Raw genomic sequence first — 14,958 nt, 5'->3', positions numbered from 1 at the left:
CCAATCTTTGGCTTCTCCCTTTAAAGTCCAGGGAAATAACATGAGATATATCTGTTCATCCTCCACTTCTCGTATTTTAAATAGTGTGCAGATCCTATTAAAGGTACGTAGATGTTCATTTGGATCTTCCTTCGGCGCACCACTAAATTGGCATTGATTAGTCACCATGTGTAGAATTTGTCCTTTGATTTCATAATCTGGCGCATTAATGTCTGGATGAGTAATTGCGTGACCTTGGCCAGTGCGTTTAGCTCTCATTCGGTCTTCCATACTTAAAGGTTCCAGATTCTCCATAATTGAATTTGTTGAATCGGTATCACTAGATGATTCTGATTTAATAGTTCGTTCCTCAACAATCTCTGTTTGAATGATTGGTGGTTCCGGAGGAAAGTTTAATGGTTCAGGATCTACGAACCGTTCCTGAATATTCTCTGGATTCTCAATTGTGAGGTTGGGTTCAAAAAATGGATTATCGGAAATTTGAACTGAAGTACTTGGTCGACTGGATGACGATTCTAAAGAAAATTCAACGGCGGTTATATTTGTTAAACGATGTCTTGATCTAGTTACAGGTGGTGAACGTACAAAAGGTGATGAACGTCTTGCTCGGTGCATTCACTGAATATCCTATTAGTTTTTAAAAAGGAAAGAAAAATTATAATAAGTTATCCAATCAATAGACTTTTCTGATTTTGCCCACGTTTCGAATAGCCAAAAGATGCAGCAGAGGGGCAGGATTCGTTTGGTCTCAATATAATTGAGGACTGTTTGGCTCCAATAACCCGGTCCACGTACAAATCCAACTATTACTACGAACCAGAAAATTTTGATGTCTATCAATTTAACCACTTAAAATAAATTTTCGTAATTTTGAGAAATTTAGATAAGAAGTAGAATAAAAATCTATGTCCTAAAAACTAGAATAGCGAGAAATAAGAAAGAAAAATAGTTCGTCGAAAAAGGTTGAAAAAAAAAAAATGGTTGAAAAATAAAAGGTGACGGAAAAATAAAAGAAACTTATAAAAACTTAAAAATACTTTACTAACCTAACCTTATTACTACAACTAACTTAAAATTATAATCGCAAATTGAAATTACTAATTGGAATGATAATTGATACATAGTAAAAGGTGTCTAAAAATATTAAAGCTTACAGGAAAAACTAAATCCCAAATGGAAATAACTTAAAAAGAAACTAAAACTTAAAAAGGCGTCGCAAAATTCTAAAGCACCTAAATCTTAGTCTAAAGAAAAAGCACTTAAGGAATTCTATGGCAAAGCCTAAAAATCTAGGAGTAAAAATAACTATAGCAAAAACTAAGTTTAAAATTAAATATGAGCTAAAAATACAAATATTACGCTACAACGATTAAAAAGGTACAAAATATAAAAATATATAAAAAGTTGTAAAAAGTACAATTTTTATAAAAATATTATTTTTATATTATTTATTTAATAAAACTACTAATTTTACAATTTAATAAAACTAATTTAACTAAAATATATAAATAAAAAGTAAAAGTAAAAATAAAACTAATAATAATAATAATAATAATTAGGTTTAAATATTAATAATAATTAATTAAAAATCGTAATTAATGCAGAATTAGGGCTTCCTGTGCGCGTGTCAGAGTAGCTCCGCGAGTCGCGGCAATTAAAGAAGAAAACCCCGCGAGTCGCGGGGTTCAGAAATTCAGTTGACAGCTTTCAATTTTTACGCGTTTTTCTTTATTTTATTTTTTTTATGTTTTCTGTTTTTTAAATAAATAAAAGATTTTAAAATAAAACTTATATTTTTATAAACTAAAATAGAAATAAAGAAACTTATAAAACTTAAATATTTAACAAAATCTTAAAAATACTTATATTTTTTTGTTTTTCTTTTTATATTTTCGAATTTTTAAAACGTATTTTTACAAAAACGACTTTTAATAAAAGTAAACTAAAAAATCTTTTTTTTTTCTATATTAGCGTTGCGCTTCCGGCTTTTAAGATGTTCCCCGGCAGCGGCGCCAAAATTACTTGATGTTATGCGAGGTGTATATAAAATAGTTATTAAATTTTAGCAGAAAATACTATTAAATACGATACAATTTTACACAAGATATTTATTTATTTATAGAATGGATATACTTAAACCTTGCTACAACACTTATAGGCAGTGTACCTAATCGTACAGTAGTGTAGTTTTTAGTAAGTCCGGTTCGTTCCACAGGGAAGTCTTTAAACAAAGTTCAACGCTATATTAGTTTACCTTTATAAAAATACAAACATATATATAAGTAATATTATTATTATAAAGGGGGGTTTTTACCGTTTAATGACCGGTTTGTCGATTTTAAAACTTTAGTCGCAGTTAAAACCTAATGTAAAATATAGAATAAATACAAGACTTAAATTAAAGCGTAAAGTAAATAACGATAATGAAATTGCGAATAATAAAAATGCGATAAAATAAAATTGCGATAATTAAAAAGTACGATAATTAAAAGTGCGATTAAATAACAATAAATAAAAAATGCGATAATTAGAAGTGCAATTAAATATAAAATAAAGGAAATTAAATATGAAATAAAAGAATTATGCTTATTTAAACTTCCGTAATCATGATGTTTGACGTGTTGATTTTAGTTTTATGCCCATGGGTTAATTGTCCTTTGTCCTGGATTATTTAATATGTCCGTCTGGTTTTTGTCCATAACAGTCCATCAGTCATAAATATAAATTGCAAGTGTCCTTGTCAAATTATTATTATACCCGAAGTTAAATATTCCAACTAATTGGGGATTCGAATTGTAACAAGGTTTTAATACTTTGTTTAATGAATACACCAGGTTATCGAATGCGTGTAAACCAAGGTTTTACTACTTTGTTAACAATTATACCAATTACCCTTGAATGTAATTTCACCCCTGTTTTAATTATTCTAGTGGCTATTAATCCATTCCCGTGTCCGGTTAAATGAACGATTATTCGTACATATAAATACCCCGCCCATCGTGTCCGATCGAGTGTATATGGTAATTTATAGGGACGCCCAATTGTAAATCTTTATATTAACATTAACAAACTTTCATTTAGTTAAACAAATATAAAGCCCATTAATAGCCCATAGTCTAGTTTCCACAAGTGTCGTTCTTTTGTCCAAACCCCAATTATGGTACAAAGCCCAATTACCCAATTTTAGTAATTAGCCCAACATCATGATTACTTCGTTTTAAATAAGCATAATAATAACTTAGCTACGAGACATTAATGTAAAAAGGTTGAACATAACTTACAATGATTAAAAATAGCGTAGCGTTACACGGACAGAATTTCGACTTACACCCTTACAACATTTGCTAACATACCCTTATTATAAGGATTTAAAATTAAAATTAAAATTAAAATATAAATTATATATATATATTACGTATATATTGAGAGAGAGATAGAAAATAAGATATGAAATTTGATCAGAATTCGGTTTGCTTTATAGCCAGGGTTGAAAATTGGGGCTCCGCGACTCGCGGCAAAAACCCCTTCAAACTCCGCGAGTCGCGGAGGTAAAGTTTACAGCTCAGTCCTTGGAGTTTTCTCTGCCGACGGTTTTTAATATATATATATAATATATATATAATTAATATAATTAATTATATATTATATTATATTTATATACATAGTTAACTTGTAATTTTTAGTCCGTTGCGTCGAGCGTTAAGAGTTGACTCTAGTCCTGGTTCCGGATTTTCGAACGTCCTTGCGTACAATTTTATATTTTGTACTTTGCGTTTTGAATCTTGTACTCTTGTAATTTCGAGACGTTTCTTATCAATAATTGGAACCTTTTTGATTGTCTTTTGTACTTTTGAGCTTTTTGGTCGTTTGCGTCTTCAATTCGTCGAATCTGTCTTTTGTCTTCACCTTTTATTATTTAAACGAGTATCACTTGTAAATAGAACAATTGCAACTAAAAGCTTGTCTTTCTTGAGGAATAATGCTATGAAATATATGTTCGTTTTTAGCATTATCAAAGCCCAAAATGCTTTGTGCTCAATTTCTACTGGAAGGTGATATGCTTTTCTGTAAACAAGTCTAAAAGGTGTGGTGCCAATTGGAGTTTTGTAGGCTGTTCTAAAAGCCCAGAGTGCATCCTCCAATTTCATGGACCATTCCTTCGGATTTGATCCTACGGTTTTCTCTAGAATACGTTTTAAAGCTCGGTTGGTATTTTCAACTTTTCCACTTGTTTGTGGATGATAAGCGGTTGAGATTTTATGAGTTACTCCATATCTTTTGAGAATTTTCTCAAGTTGATTATTACAAAAATGAGTACCCCGATCACTTATTAAAGCTTTCGGTGTTCCGAACCTAGCAAAAAGACGTTTTAAGAAGTTGACTACAACTCGTGCATCGTTAGTTGGGAGAGCTTGTGCTTCCGCCCATTTAGATACATAATCAATGGCAACGAGAATGTAGAGATTATTATGAGATTTTGGAAATGGACCCATAAAGTCAATACCCCAAATGTCAAATACTTCACATACTTGAATGACATTTTGTGGCATTTCATCACGTTGACTTATTTTTCTGGCCCTTTGACAAGCATCACAGGATTTACAAAGAAGGTGTGCGTCTTTGAAAATTGTAGGCCAATAAAATCCAGCATCGTAGACTTTCCTTGCTGTTAGTTGAGGCCCATAATGCCCTCCTGTTGGTCCTGTATGACAATGGTTTAAGATTTAACTAGCTTCATCTCCGAATACGCATCGGCGGATTATTCCATCGGGACAACTTTTAAACAAATGTGGATCTTCCCAAAAATAGTGTTTTATATCACTAAAGAATTTCTTTCATTTTTGGTACGACAACCGTTTTTCAAGGAATCCACATACTAAGTAGTTTGCATAATCTGCAAACCATGGAATTTCATTATAATCGATTTTCAAAAGATATTCATTAGGAAAGTTATCTTGTATGGCCGATTCATTTAGAACTTCTAATTCGGGATTTTCAAGACGAGAATGATGATCAGCAGCAAGATTTTCTGCTCCCTTTTTTTCTCGGATTTCAATATCGAACTCTTGTAAGAGTAAGATCCAATGGATTAATCGTGGTTTGGCATCTTTTTTTGAAAATAGGTATCTAAGAGCTGAATGGTCAGTATAGACCACCGTTTTAGCTAGAACGAGATATGAACAAAATTTGTCAAAAGTAAAGACAATAGCAAGGAGTTCTTTTTTAGTAGTTGTGTAATTCGTTTGTGCTCCTTGCAACGTCTTACTAGCGTAATAAATAGGTTGAAATCGTTTTTCAATCCTTTATCCTAAAACGGCTCCCATTGCAAAATCACTTGCATCACACATGAGTTCAAATGGTAGATTCCAATTTAGAGTTATCATGATCGGCTCATTAGTGAGTTTTTCTTTAAGAATATTAAAAGATTTGATGCATTCATCCGAAAAGATGAATGGAGCATCTTTTTCTAGGAGTTTGTTCATAGGAGTGGCAATTTTAGAAAAATCTTTTATGAAACGTCGGTAAAAACCGGCATGCCCTAGAAAACTCCTAACTCCTCTAACATTGGTGGGATGTGGAAATTTAGCAATTACATCTACTTTAGCTCTATCCACTTCAATTCCTTCCTTTGAAATTTTATGACCAAGAACAATGCCTTCTCTAACCATGAAATGGCATTTCTCCCAATTAAGTACTAGATTTGATTGTTCGCATCTAATAAGCATTCGTTCAAGATTAACTAGACATGATTCAAAAGTATCACCGAAGACTGAAAAGTCATCCATGAAAACTTCCATGCATTCTTCTATCATGTCATGAAAAATCACCATCATGCACCTTTGAAAGGTTGCAGGGGCGTTGCATAGTCCAAATGGCATGCGTTTGTAAGCAAAAGTACCATAAGGGCACGTGAAGGTGGTTTTCTCTTGGTCCTCGGGTGCGATTGGAATTTGAAAATATCCGAAAAAATCGTCAAGAAAATAATAGTAACTATTTTCGGCTAATCTTTCCAACATTTGATCAATGAAAGGTAAGGGAAAGTGATCTTTTCTGGTTGCATCATTTAATTTTCTATAATCAATACAGACTCGCCATTCCGTTACAGTCCTAGTTGGAATAAGCTCATTTTTTTCATTTGTGATGACAGTCATGCCACCCTTCTTAGGTACGCATTGAACTGGGCTTACCCATTGACTATCAGAGATTGGATAAATTAAACCTGCATCTAGTAGTTTAATAATTTCTTTCTTAACAACATCTTACATATTAGGATTTAGTCTTCGTTGGCGTTGCACATAGGTTCTATGGCCTTCTTCCATAAGGATTTTATATGTGCAATACGAAGGACTTATGCCTTTAATGTCATGAATCTTTCATGCAATAGCTGGTTTATGAGCTTTTAGCACAGAAATGAGTTGAGATTTTTCATTTACCGTAAGAGAAGACGATATTATTACAGGCAATTCAGATTCACCATGTAAATAAGCGTATTCCAAATGGTTTGGGAGTGGCATTAACTCTAATGTCGGTGGTTCTTCTATCGATGATTTGTATCGATATCTGTCTTCCTCTTTTAGCATTTGAAGTTCTTCTGTTGTTGGTTCTTATTCATTAGCCATGAGTGCGGCTAACATTTCAGCTTCATCAATTGGTTCAGTTCCTTCTCCTAAAGAACATTCTCCCGTTCCTTGTAATTCTGGAAATTCTTCTAACAATTCTGCATGTGAATCTATAGTTTGAATATAATAACATGTATCATCTGTAGATTGCGGTTGTTGCATAGCTCTATCAACGGAAACGATAACACTCTCGTCCTCTATACTTAGGGTCAGTTTCTTACCAAACACATATATTATTGCTTTAGCCGTGTTTAAGAATGGTCTTCCTAATATAAGAGGAACTCGAGAATCTTCTTTCATGTCCAGAATAACAAAGTCTACTGGAAATACTAAAGTACCAACTTTAACTAGCATGTTTTCCATTATCCCTCTAGGATATTTTACTGATCGATCTGCTAGTTGTATGCTTATTCGTGTTGGTTTCAATTCTCCAAGGTCTAGTTTAGCGTATAATGAATACGGCATTAAATTTATACTAGCACCTAAGTCTGCCAATGCTTCTATTGAACTAAGACTTCCCAGAAAACATGGAATTGTGAAACTTCTTGGATCTGAAAGTTTTTCTGGTAGCTTATTCAACAGCACTGCAGAACAATTAGCATTCATTGTAACAGCCGATAGTTCCTCCATTTTCTTTCTATTTGTGATTAGATCTTTCAGGAATTTGGCATATCTTGGCATTCCTGAAATCACATCAATGAAAGGAAGATTGACATTTATTTGTTTAAACATATCCAAGAATTTGGATTACTCGGCTTCAAGTCTTTCTTTTCTCATTTTACTCGGGTAAGGAAGTGGTGGTTGGTATGGTTTAACATAAGGTTTAGCCTTAACGGTGTTATCTTCATTAACATTTTCAACTACTGGTTCTGATTCCTTCTCTTGCTCAGGCTGTGGTGCTTGTGTGGTAGGAACAGAGTCATCAGAAATTACAGGTATTTCAGGTGGTTTAAGTGTAATACCACTTCTTGTGGTAATGGCTTTAGCTGTTTCATTCCGGGGGTTAGCATTTGTATCGCTAGGTAGACTCCCTAGTTTTCTTTCACCAATTAACCTTGCTAGGTTGCTTACTTCTTGTTCCAAATTTTGAATCGAAGATTGTTGATTTCTAAATGCTTGAGCATTTTGTTCATTCGTTTGTTTCTGAGATGTGAAAAACTGAGTTTGAGATTCAACTAGCTTTGACATCATGTCTTCTAAATTTGGTTTTTTATCATCGGTTTATGGTGGTTTATTTTGAAAAATAGGTCTTTGCTGGTTGTAAGTATTGTTAGATACTTGTTGATTGCTAGGACCTTGTTGGTTGTTGTATGGAACATTTCGGTTATAATTCTGATTTTGATTGTAGTTTGGTCTTGGTGGTTGATAATTATTCTGATAATTATTTCCAGGTCTTTGGTTCATGTATGAAACATTCTCTCTTTGTTCCATTGTTTGTTCAATACTGAAATGCCCCGTTCATATTAATTATAAACGTTTCATATTAATTGGTTTCTTTACGAGGTTTTGACCTCTATATGAGAAGTTTTTTAAATCTTGCATTCGTTTTTAAAAACAACCATAACCTTTATTATTGAATAAAGGTCTTAATGACATAATTTAGATTGTCTATCAAAGACAATCTCCTCAAATAAATAAGTTTTTACACAACCCATTACAATATGATCAAATATATTACAACAAATACTCCGAATGCAAGTTTATACAATATAAACAATTATGCCGACTCCAAATCTTGACCTTAGGTTGACATATGACAGCGGAAGCGTTTTTAATATTCACCTGAGAATAAACATGCTTAAAACGTCAACAAAAATGTTGGTGAGTCATAGGTTTAATTTCTATATAATAATCATAACATTTAATAAGCCACAAGATTTCATTTAATTAAATGCGCAGGATCATTACAACTGCAAAAATCATTCATACGATGAGTCGCCTGGTAACCGACCTTAACATAGAGCGCTTAAGATATCTGGCATCATAAATTCCACTATTCAAATGTATGACAAGAACCCTTCGAAGTACTAAAGCATTTCCACTATTCGAAAATGTGGGTGGTTGGTGCCCGTAGATCTACCTTTAGGATTCGCGTCAATTAGTGTTTTTCACTAATTCTTAGGTTACCAAGCATAATAATAATAAGTACATATATCCGGTATAACAAAACAGTCATAGAATGTAGTTTCATGAACTTGTGCTTATTTTGTAAAACATTTATAAATTTGCATGTATTCTCATCCCAAAATAATTTAGATAGTAAAAATGGGACTATAACTCATTTGTGATGATTTCCGAATAGATGGTGATAAGACTTGCCTTTTGACAAATTCACGAACCTAATAATAATATTCTTGTGTCAAGATATATATATAATTAATATTTCATACTTATGATACTTGTGATAATTTTAATTGTCCATTGTTAGTAGTCCAACGTCCGTAGTCCAATAGTCAAATAGTCCAACAGTATAAATATGTTATAAATATAAATGCGTATATTGTGTTAGAATTCACTAACACTATAATATATTGTCTTAATATAATAAGACACATAATATGTATATTGTTTGAAGCAATCTGCGACCCATTGTATACATGTTTCAGGCTCGATCACAACTCAAAGTATATAATATTTTGGAATCCACTTCGACCCACAGCTAACTCAAAATTACTACCAATGGTGTCTTATAGTTCGTTCCAATAATATATATAGAAGAAATCAAAATGATATGTCAAAACGCTGTATACGGATCCACGGTGATCAAGTCATATATATATATGGTGTCTTACGATCTTTATTAAGACTATAATATATTGTCGTAGAACTTAATCACGACTATTATAAATTGTATTTCCATAAGTTCGGAAACAAGACATGTATAAGTACATGTAGGATACAATGTAAGTTAGCTAGAATAAGGTTAGCTTCCATTTTTATTAATCAAAACCGTAGCTAAAAACAAGCAAAAATATCCAATTTTGTTTTACCCATAATTTCTTCGTTACAAATCCGTTTTGAGTGATTCGAGTTGCCATGGTTTCGTATCGAACTCAAAATTATTAATATTAATAGAAAAAGTATAAGTTTATAGTCAAAAATACAGCTTAGGTGTCAAATAAGAGAAGATAGTCATATCCGTCGTAAGAACGACATCTTGATGACCCTTTTGAAAAACATACTTCCACTTAGAGTTTAACCATGGATTTTGGATATATTTCATATCCATATAAAATAAGATTTTTCACCAAAGAAAATCTTTTAATTCAAAGTTTAAGATAGGTTTTTAAAATTAAACCCAAAACAGCCCCCGATGATCTATGACGGCGTATGTTCAGTTTTAAGGTGTTCTTCGTGTTTACAAGTTTTATATCCTTATGTTAGCTTGACATACTGTCATAATACATGTGTTGAAGTATTTTAAAAGTCAAGTTAGAAGGATTAAATTTGTTTGTGAACAAGTTTAGAATTAATCTAAACTATGTTCTTGTTGTTGTAAGTTATAAACTCATAATAAGATAGCTATATGGATATGAATCGAAAAAGATTATGAATAAGGTGACTACCTCAAATTAAATGAACAAAGTTTCTGAGAAAATAAGATGATAATCTTTTGATCAAAGATATCCTTGATGGCTTGTAATCCTTGGAGTAGAATCATAGAATGAACAAAAGTTCGAATAAGATTTCTATCTTGAATTAAGATAGTTATAAGTATATGAATTGAACCAAAGCTTATATATGATTCTTACCTTGATAAAGAGGAGTATATGAGTTAACAAATTTTTCTTGAAGCTAGTTTATGATGAAAGTGAAAGAAGATTTTCTAGTACTTGAAGTATGTGTGTTTAAAGAGTGTTTAAAGAGTAAGAAATGGAGAGAATACTTGGAGTTCTTGTGTGTGAGTATTATGAGAGTGAAGGTAAGTTAAATAGCTAATATGAATGAGTAAAAAGAGTGTTAAAAGTCGTGGTTCATGCATATGGTTAAGAGACTTTATCAAAATTTGGAATATAGCATAATAATGCAAACTAGAAGTTAAATATTGGCTCCCACAAGTCTCCATCATGTTTATCCTTGTCTTGTGACTCATAGGGCTGCTAAGGAGGCTATAATTGGTATTTCATATTGGTATATACTCATAGTATTTAAGTATGGAAGCTGGGCATGATACGGGTATAAATACCGAATGAATACGAATAGAATTCTTGATGGAATTGAATGAGATTATGAGTATAGCTATCTTTGTTGAGTATAAGTATGTTAGTATATATGTTTAAGTCCTTCAAAAGTGTATTAATACATATTAATACAATACATATACATACATTTTAATTTAGAAGTTATTATAATGTTAATCGTTATATATATATGTATATAATCTTGAAGTCTTTAAGTTAGTAATCTCATTTTATGTATATAACCAATTGTTATTATATGTAATGAGATACATAAATATCATTTTATCAAATCATAAGTATATATATATCCATATATACATCATTATATAATTATTTCGAGTTATGACGTTCGTGAATCGTCAGACAAACTGGGTAGCCAAACATTTGTATAAAATTCATTTCAAATAACCAAATCTTAATGAGTTTGATTGCTTAACATATTGGAAACATTAATTATGTAAATATTAATCTTCTATATATTAGCGGAAAAATCCGGGTCGTTACATTACACACCCGTTAAATTAAATTTCGTCCCGAAATTTAGAATTGTACCTAGTTAACGTGCGATATCGGGAAAAAAATGTGGGTACTTCAGCTTCATTTGGTATTCTCATTCCCAAGTAAATTCAGGTCCTCTACGAGCATTCCATCGAACCTTAACGATTGGTATCTTACTTTGTTTGAGTCGTTTGACCTCACGATCCATAATTTCGACGGGTTCTTCGACGAAATTTTGTTTCTCGTCAATCTTAATTTCGTCTAAAGGGATAATGATATCTTCGGTAGCTAGGCATTTCTTCAGGTTTGAAACATGAAAGGTGTTGTGAATCTTTTCTAATTGTGGAGGTAGCTCAAGTTGATAGGCCACCGGCCCAATGCGTTTTTCAATCTTGAATGGCCCAATGTATCTTGGGCTCAATTTCCCCCGCTTTCCAAAACGAATAACACCTTTCCAAGGTGATACCTTAAGCATAACCATATCACCCTCCTCAAACTCTAAAGGTTTTCTCCTAACATCTGCATAGCTCTTTTGTCGACTCCGGGCTGTTTTCATTCGTTGCTGAATCTGAATGATTTTATCGGTGGTTTCTTGGATAATTTCTGGACCTGTAATCTGTTTATCCCCCAAATCACTCCAACAAATCGGAGACCTGCACTTCCTACCATAAAGTGCCTCGAATGGTGCCGCCTCAATACTAGAATGGTAGCTGTTGTTGTAGGAAAACTCAGCTAACGGTAGATGTCGATCCCAACTGCTTCCAAAATCAATAACACATGCGCGTAGCATGTCTTCGAGTTTCTAAATCGTCCTTTCACTCTGCCCATCAGTTTGTGGATGATAGGCAGTACTTAAATCTAGACGAGTTCCCAACGCTTCGTGTAATGCCTGCCAGAATCTGGAAGTAAATCTGCTATCACGATCAGAGATAATAGAGATTGGTATACCATGTCTAGAAACAACTTCTTTCAGGTATAATCGTGCTAATTTCTCTATAACATCCTCTTCTTTTATTGGTAGAAAGTGTGCTGACTTAGTAAGACGATCGACTATTACCCAAATCATATCATAACCACCTGCAGTTCTCGGTAACTTAGCAATAAAATCCATAGTAATGTTTTCCCATTTCCATTCTGGGATTTCATGTTGTTGGAGTAGACCCGATGGTTTCTAATGTTCAGCTTTGACTTTAGAACAAGTCAAACATGCTCCTACATATGTGGCTATATCGGCCTTCATTCCTGGCCACTAAAAGTTTCTCTTGAGGTCTTGGTACATTTTCCCCACTCCGGGATGTATTGAATATCTGGTTTTATGTGCTTCATCTAGTACCACTTGAAATGTCCCGTTCATATTGATTATAAACGTTCCATATTAATTGATTTCGTCGCGAGGTTTTGACCTCTATATGAGACGTTTTTCAAAGACTGCATTCATTTTTAAAACAATCATAACCTTTATTTTATCTATAAAGGTTTAAAAAGCATTACGTAGATTATCAAGTAATGATAATCTAAAATATACCGTTTACACACGACCATTACATAATGGTTTACAATAAGAATATATTACATCAAAAATAAGTTTCTTGAATGTAGTTTTTACATAATATCATACAAGCATGGACTCCAAATCTTGTCCTTATTTTAGTATGCAACAGCGGAAGCTCTTAATAATCACCTGAGAATAAACATGCTTAAAACGTCAACACAAATGTTGGTGAGTTATAGGTTTAACCTATATATTATCAAATCATAATAATAGACCACAAGATTTCATATTTCAATATACATCCCATACATAGAGATAAAATTCATTCATATGGTGAACACCTGGTAACCGACATTAACAAGATGCATATAAGAATATCCCCTATCATTCCGGGAAATCCTTCGGACATGATAAAAACGAATTCGAAGTACTAAAGCATCCGGTACTTTGGATGGGGTTCGTTAGGCCGAATAGATCTATCTTTAGGATTCGAACTCAGTGTAGAATTTAGTATGTACTTGTATCCATTGCGTTTAAAAAATAAAGTGCATGTATTCTCAGCCCAAAAATATAGATTACAAAAGCAATTAAAAATGGAGCAAATGAAACTCACGTATATAAATCTAGTATTTTCAGTATGTATAAACAGTTGCATGTATTCTCAGCCCAAAAATATATTGAGTAAAAGGGATCATATGAAACTCACCTTAGCAGCACATAAAGTTGTTCACCAAAACGTGACCGAAACTCGGAATATCAAATAACCGTAGATCTCAACCTAGAGAACATATGTTGGTCAATAAATGTCAATCAAGCTAGGTCAGGTCATAGTGTATAACAATCCTAATGCTCGATATCGACATATAATAGTTATCCAAAGTTGTTTCAAAAAGTTAATTTTGACAATAGTTCAACAAAATGAGATGTGCCTTATATAAGGATTCATTTACTCGGTTGGTAATATTTAAAAGTTCACTTTATCAATCTCGTAAACAAGTTGTTTAAATCTTAATTGCAGATTCAAAAGCAATTTCAATTAACGACAATCATAATTCAGTTGATCATATCTTTTAATCCGTTCATCGAAACTATTCGATATCTAAATGAAAAGTTATTGATTTTTTGCCAGCTTTCCAAAAACATGTATATCATATACCTTTTACCAGTAATATATGTATTTAATTAGTGATTCATTATAAATTGTTTAACGACGAAATTTAGCATACAAGCATATATAAATATATATACTTGAGCACTAGACATGGATACATAATTAATATATAAAAGATAAGATATGAGTGCTTACGTATCAGTATTGAGATTCAATATTGTAGGAAAGTACGTAGACGCAACAGAGATGATAAACACTAGATTTGATTCACAAATATACCCTCGAACATTACCCATAACCTCCTTGACAATAACTCATAATTTCCTTAGCTCTATCCCGCTAAAAACCCCATTTTGAAGGTGACACGCTCATAACCTCGTCGTAGTATTTTAGGTATATATACTACTAATAATAATATTATAATAAGATTAATCATAATAATATTAATCTTAATAATAATAATAATAATAATAATAATAATAATAATAATAATAATAATAATAATAATAATAAAAAATAATAATACAGAGGAATGAATCGAGCTTTTATAGTATGTGGCCTGCTACAGTACCTCATGCGATCGCATGAGTTTTCAGTGTTTTTGCCATGCGATCGCATGGTCGCCTTATCCTGTTTTTGTTTGCTAGTTCGTCGACATCAAATAGTGTTTTACTGTAGCAAAATAGTGTTACTGTAGCAAATAGTATTTTACTGTAGCAAATATTGTTTACTGTAGCAAATAGTGTTTTACTGTAGCAAATCATTGTAGCAAAGTCGTTTTCACTGTAGCACTGTAGCAAAATACGGTTTCACTGTAGCAAATAGTGTTTTACTGTAGCAAATAGTGTTTTACGGTAGGAAAGTCATTTTACTGTAGTAAATAGTGTTTTACGGTAGGAAAGTCGTTTTTACTTGTACATATATATATACATACATATAATTGTTCATGAATCGTCGAGAGCAGTCAAATGTAATTTAATACATGAAACAGTTCTAAAATTTTAAGATTCAACTTCATAGACTTTGCTTATCGTGTCGGAAACATTAAATCATTTA

The sequence above is a fragment of the Rutidosis leptorrhynchoides genome, chromosome 2 (genome assembly GCF_046630445.1).
Source record: "Rutidosis leptorrhynchoides isolate AG116_Rl617_1_P2 chromosome 2, CSIRO_AGI_Rlap_v1, whole genome shotgun sequence".
In the NCBI taxonomy this organism is placed as follows: Eukaryota; Viridiplantae; Streptophyta; class Magnoliopsida; order Asterales; family Asteraceae; genus Rutidosis; species Rutidosis leptorrhynchoides.
This window is presented reverse-complemented; position numbering follows the sequence as displayed.